Source organism: Lutjanus erythropterus, chromosome 8, assembly GCF_056507025.1.
Source record: "Lutjanus erythropterus isolate fLutEry1 chromosome 8, fLutEry1.hap2, whole genome shotgun sequence".
NCBI lineage: Eukaryota > Metazoa > Chordata > Actinopteri > Lutjaniformes > Lutjanidae > Lutjanus > Lutjanus erythropterus.
The window spans coordinates 16,641,406-16,648,773 of NC_139324.1; positions in this window are offsets into that span (position 1 = coordinate 16,641,406).

The following is a 7,368-nucleotide window of genomic DNA, read 5'->3' on the forward strand; positions in this document are numbered from 1 at the left end:
GAACAGCCTTCTAAAACTTTTTGAATGGTTATTGTTCAGAGACACACCTGACTCTGATTATATCCTGATATTTTTGATTGATTAAATACCACACTAATGATTTATTTAAATTATTTCCATCCAGGCCTCTCAGTGGAGAGACTTAATCCTGTGGTGAAGCTGGCATTCATACCGTACTAAGCTTTGGCACAATCATCATCAAATTAGAGGTAAAGATTGTAGGCATAAAATATCTTCAATCATCAGCTTCTGGTGAAAAAAAAAACAGCGCTGCTCTAGTAACATCAGCCCTCCTAAACTTCGTCTTCAAGGCCTTCCTGTAACCCTGCAAGCCTAGGATTAGATCTTGCTTGTGTTTAGCCCTCTCTGTAATCCCTCTCAGCAGTCCGCCTCAATGAATTAAGAAAAAAAAAAACAAAAAAAAACTGAAGGGTGTGGACAATTGTCAAGTAAAAATAAAATGACTACTATAGGAAGCGACATGAACAATGTTTTGTCGGGTGATTTAAACCTTTTTCCAGAAATAACATTTCTTTTGAATGGAACATCAGGTTCTCTCATCAGGTTTAAACACCCCAGCCGGACACTGGATGTTGACTCCCAGTGCAGTAATGCATGGCTCTGAAGTGACTGGACAAATTGTATTTTTTTTTTCCTGTGCAAGATTAGTTGTCCGACCAATTTTTTCAATAACCGGTGCAAATATTTAGATAGCAGGGCAGCCAGTGGCCAATAAATAGCACTAATATCAAAAGAAAGATAAGTCATATATAATTACATTGTTCCATGCACATTACAATCTAATATATATGGTTATCTTAGTCAGTAGTTTTTATTTATAAATTTTAATAATGAATGAAATAGAAAAATACATTTGGGTTATGCTGAGGATTGTGACTATTATTTAAAGGAGAATGGGATACAGTATGCCATTCTACTGCATTATTCTATACATTATGGGAGAACGTGTTAACATTTAGAAAAGATGATGGTAACTGAGGACATTTAGGCAAACATTTATAGTAGGATGACAGAGAGTTATTGTACTACTAAGGTAATATTCAAAACTAACTCTTTCACCACCTAAAACTCACAAGAGGGAGGGCTAATGTCATTCCACTGCAGCCACACTGGTGAGCCTGTCTGCAGACGTGTCTGCAATCATTTTTGTTTATCGGCCTCATGAGTGCAGGCATCAGCCGATGCTGATTATCTCAAAATACCAGATTAACTGATCCAATTAATTGTCATAATCACCACACGAGATCCTACGTGTTTTTTTTTTTTTGTTTGTTTTTTTGTTTGTTTTTTTGGCACAATGACACATTTAGTTAGTATTAATACAGATGAAAATAGAAAGCCTCATAGATGGTGTACACTCTTAGAAATGAAAATGTTAACTAGAACCATAATGGGCTCCTCAGCTTGTCCCCTTATTGGTTACAGGTAGAACCTTTTCAAAGGTTTCATCCTTTCATAAAGTTCTACCCAGGCCCCACCATGAAGGGCTATACCTTGAACCATCTGTGAAAGGTCCTGCCCAGAACCCCTGATGAGAGGTTCTAAACAGAACCCATCTATGAATTAATGGTTCCTCACAGAACGTCTGGAGGTTCTCTCCAGAATCTTTCTGCCTTCTAAGGGTGCCAAGAAAGTCCACCCAAGAGGTTCTACCAAGAACCTTTTTATTCCAAGGGTTTTATCTACAAAAACAACAAAAAAAGTGTTTTTCAAGGATTTCAACAATCCTTGACGAACTCTTTCTTCTAAAAAAGGTTCTTCGGATGTAAAGGATTCAATGAAGAACCCTTTTCTTATAAACAAGGGTTCTTCAGGAGCAAAAGGTTTTGGGTAGAACCTCAGGCAAAAGGTTTTGGGTAGAACCTCAGGGCCTCCGAAAGAACCCTTTTGGAACCCAATTTCTAAGAGTGTATAACGGAGTTGAAAAACATGCTTCAAGCTGCTCTTGAGAATCTTGTTGGTGACAGTTCTGTGTTGGCAGACACAGCTTTTACAGTTTTTACAGTGAGGTTTTTGCCGATTCTTTCGCTGTAAATTTCATAGGAAATCTCAAACCAAAGAATTTCTTAGTGTAACTTCCTCAGCTTGGGTTCCTTCTCTACTACTAAACACTGCTTCACTCTGTCTTTGTTTCCAGTGGAGCTAGCCGAGTTTTTCCCCTTAATTGTCCCCTGTTTTTAATGTAATTTTAGACGACTCTATGAATTAGACTCACTTAATTTAATTGCTATGTGTGAGAATGTCTGTAAGATTATACAGAGACTAAATAAAAAGGGCTTCTTGTGCTGTAATATCTGAACTTATTGGCCAAGCATGTGATAGCATTTAGCAGACGACTAGCTATAACACACTGTTATATGCTTTTATTTTAAGCTAAATGTTTTATTTGTCATAGGATTAGATTGGCGTAAAGCGGAATAAGAAGCACAGTTTATTATGATTTCTGATGGCAAATTTTGATATAAAAAACATTAAGTGCATGTGCGAGTGGGTGCACTTTTTATAACGTGGCCCAGAGGCTAATGTGACCACCTCGCAGCTTTTGAAAAAAAAAGAGGTCAGAGGTCTCTGTTGTGTTTTCAGGGTGACCTGCTAGTGACTATTAGCCATTGATAAATGTGATGTCCCACAAGTGTGCGGGCCAGACCCCTCCAAAGGGGGAGGTGTCATAACACGCCCCACAGTAACCTCCCAGCCAACCCCACCTCAACTAATGCATACACACACGCAAACACACACACTCTGCCCTGCTGACAGGAGCACAAGGGGGCAGCTGCTACAGATGTCTCATAGAGAGAGGGGGAGGGGTACCGAGGAGACATCAATGGAGAGTCTCTCTCTAGTATGGAGTTCTCAGTGGGGCTCATTGTGTTTTCTAAAGACCAAGACGAGGGAATAGGCCACGTTAATATAGTAAGCCTATAGTCTCTCAGACTTTGTTTCACGGTGTTGCTCATTTTGACTGCTGGGCTGTTTTATGCATGAATTCCTTTCTTCTGGTATACACTTCCAAATATTCCCAAATATTAGCTCCATGTTACACATTCATATTTGCTGCAAAGAATTGGAGAATGAGATATTTTAGGAAAAACAGGGTTGGGGGAAAAATAGTATGGTTTGGGTTAAAAGAAATACTTAAAGATCTAGTTTGGATTATTTGAAATGGGGTTGTATGAGGTACTTATCCAGAGTCAGTGTATAACCTACAGTAGATGGCCGTCGACACAAATTTTCACCACTTTACCTTGTCATCAGACAGCCTTTTCTGACAGAAAAGTGCTTTCATATAATCAGATGTTGTTCTCATCAAAGCAACCAAACTCCTTTGACAAAATCAGTCATTTTAGATCACGTAACACAGGATTTGCTGGTCTACCTCTTGTCTTCATCTGTTAGTTTATTTGTGTTATTGTTTTTGGTGTTTAAAAGGGTTAGTGATAAATTCGCACCCCAATTACGCAAACAAACTAACCAATCGGGGTAGTGACAAACCAACTCCTTTCCTGCAAGGTAAAAGTACCGATTTCAGTGGTGGAGTCTGGTTGGTTTGGAGAGAGTGATATGTGACTTATAAAACAGAGGCTTTCCATCAGAAAAGGTGCCTGATGGCAAGTTAAAGAAGTGAAAATATTCTAATTACAGCATACACTTAAACTAATATTAATTTTTTTAGGTGCTTAAAATATGTTTTGCTTCTGGCTCGGTCCATAACAGTATATTGCTTAGCTTCCTACACCGGTACTCTTGCTGCTCCTCCAAATTTGGGGTTGTGCCGACTGCTATCTATTGTAGGTAAAACACTGACTATTCATAATTACCTGATACAACCACACTTAAAAAAAAATCATAACTATCCCTTTAATGATTAAACTATATTTAAAGCTTTTACAAGGAACTTTAATGTTTTGTTGATATGGAGGCCCCTGTAGATAAAAGCAGTAACGTCACAAATAAAATTATGTAAACAAATATCTCTTCCTGTTTCTTTTTGGGCTGAAGTATGACTCATTGTACTTCTGCCTGGGAAAAAAATATACACATTGACATGTTTCGTCTGATTTCACTGAAAATCCGACCGGGTGGCAGGCATTAAGAATAACTGATGAGACTGTTTCATAACCAGTTAGAAGCTCCTTGTAGTACCTTTAAAATCATGACGATCTTAAAGTCACCTCTACAATGAGAAAAGCAGGGATGATTTAGTTATGATTTTCACACTTTGCGCATTTGAAATGCCTAATTTAATTCAGGGATTGGTGGCAATGCACCACGGAGAGCTGGCTCTTTTCAGCCAATACTGTGCCCATTACAAACTGTGATCTCAATGTATAGACCACTTTCAACAAGACATGATGGAGAGAAATCACCTGCTGGTGCCTTAAGCTCACATTAAAGCTGCAAACTGTCTGTTCATGGTACACGGGTGCTTATCCCTGCTTTAATTTCACCTCTGACCTTAATCAACCTTTTGGACTGTTTTCAACGTGTCTTTCAGTCTATTTTCTTCATTTTGGTAAAACAGGATTCGCTTTTGAACTCTTGAAGCATGTTGTGAGCACAGACTTTTTGGTACTGTCTTATTTCCCTATCATTTGATGTGATGCAGTCCCATGTCTGGCGGTGGTGTGAAAGGCCATCTTTAGAGTCACATGAGGCAAGAAGAGAGAGAGAGAGAAAACAAATCTGTAAAACTCCTCCTTGAATGAGAAGCAGCTGAGTCTAACAGCCAACCATGCACGCAAGTCATCTAACATGAAATCAAATTACATCGAACTAAAACTGCCCCGGCATGGCAACTTTGCAGCCGGGTTGTAGCCAGCTCCGCCGTGGCTGAACACCACGACAACATGACACTGTGGCTCTTGTTCAGCTCGTCTAACCAGAAGACAAGGGAGAGCTCCACTCTGTCTCAACCTCTCCTAATGAAGAGATGCATTATGATGTGATTTCATTTGGGGTCCTGCAGAAAAGCTGCTGTGGATAACAGAGCCGTCTGAGTAGCATGGTTCATTTGTGTAGTGACATGTGACTTGTGTTTTCGTGAGTCATAAGGATCTCCTGCCTAATGGAAGGCAGTGTGTGCTCATGTGACGGTGACACAATGCAGGATGAACTGTATAGTATTCACCAGGACTCAGCTTGGCTACTGTTTGGCACTGCTAATAGGGACCCACAAGCGTCTTTTTATCTTGTTAATTTTTTGTCATAGTGAATCAAAACAAACCACACTTTCTGTTCATGTCATTGAGGCATTTTTGGCTGTAGCGGCTACTGTGTAATCTTTTTTAAAACTATCTTTAAAACCCAACAGTGTATTAATCTGTAAGTGTTGCATCTGTGCATTTGTAGATATGAGTGCATGCGTGCGTGTTTGTGTGCGCAATGTCTTTGAGCACTGCATCATGATCTTCCCTATGGTCACGGTGGTGTTTTTGCTGGCTCATCCCTGCCTCTCCACATGCCTGTTTAACAACACAGAGCTCCTCCTTACTGGCTTCCTGTCCAAACCAGTTTATCTGTAAACAAGTGTGTTTTTTTCCTCTCCGCCCCATTGTCCACACTACATCAGAATGCATACACAATGGGCGCCCTCTCTCTCCCAGTTTGCTTTTGTACTCCAAAGTAAAAAACATTATGTTTTTACTATGCCACACACAGCAATGCAAAGAAATGGTATGCTTCTTGGTGAGAAATAAAGAAATCTAACATTTTAAAACGCCATAATGAAAAAATAAATAAATGACATGTTTAATAGTGTAAACCAGGCCTGTGACTATGATTGAACATGCTGAAGTCATATCCACCGTATTTTTTTAAATAGGCCTTTATGTATTTTTAAAACTTTAAATTAAAGTGCCAGTTCACCGTAAAATCCAAAATACATATTTTTCCCCTGACCTATAGTGCTGTTTATCTGTCAAGAATTTTTTGGTGGAAGTTGCAGAGTTTGAGATATATCGACAGTAGAGATATCGGCCTTCTCTCAAATATAACTATTTGCCTTCTGTAGTAGAACCTACCAGAACTACTTTAGAATCTGCCAAAACTTTTTTTTTCTACTAGAAAGAAAGTAGTTCCAATGTGAAACTGCTTTGAGTAACCATGTCATGGTTTTTGAAAAGACACACTAGTTGTTTTTTTGTTTTTTTTTCCTTCAGCGCCACAAGCTGAGTGCCATTTTGTCCCATTACATTGGAGAGAAAGCAGACATCTCTATGGCCGATATCTCCTCACACCAAAAAAATCTAGATGATACTATCACTGCAGGCCAGCAACGAAATATTTATTTTTTATTTTGGGGGTGAACTGTCCAGTTTAAATGAGGAATTGCTGAAAACTACTTGGTTGTACCGTGGTGTGTTGTGAACAAAGGTTGGCATCGTCCCCCCAGCAGAGCTGAACAGGAACAGATAGATGGTCGTGTGTCCAGTGATTATGACCAAAATGTTTCAGTGATTCTTCATTTGTGTGTAATTCACTGATCAATAATGAAAGATGCCTATTATTTTCATTTTATCATAAATAACAATTACATTTCCAGTGTTTTATTTGTTATCTGAAATGTATATATTTAAAGTATAAAAAAATATATTGAATTTAAAGGGACAGTTCACCACAATATCAAAAACTCATATTTTCCCTCTGGTCTGTAGTGGCCTTTCTATCCAGCTATCTTTTTTTGGTGAGAGTTGCAGAGTTTTTGAGTCATCAGCTGTAAAGATATCAGGCTTCTCTGGAATATAATGGGACTATATGGTACTTGTCTTGTAGTGCTCAGGGCACATGCCAAAAAAAAACACAATTGAAAAACTCAAGACCAGTGTCTCTCTCCAGAAATCATGACCTGGCTACTCAAGGTAATCCACAGATCTTGTTGTGTGGAGTTTCATTTAGGAACTAATTTCTTTTTTAGTACAAATAAGGTGGTTCTAGTACATTTCTACCATAGAAAGAAACTTATGAACCTGCTCACAACAAGGCCTGTGGATTATCTTGAGTAATTTGGTCATGATTTCTGTAAAAGACATTATTGTTGAGTTTTTCAAATGCATTTTTTTGGCCCTTTGAGCACCGCAAGCGGAGTGTCATTTACCCCCATGATATCAGAGAGAGGAATAACATCTCTACAGCCAATACCTCCAAAACTTGGCCACCAAAAAAAAATATAGATGAATAAATAGCGTTATGCGCTGGAGGAAAAATATGTATGTATGATTTGGGGTGAACTGTACCTTAAAGGCAGATTAAGCCTTTTCAATAATTTTATACAACATAAGTTTATACGCAAGTTGGAGTAAGTTTTAACTTCCTTCACCCACAGTCGGTTGCTGCTGTTGGCATTATACT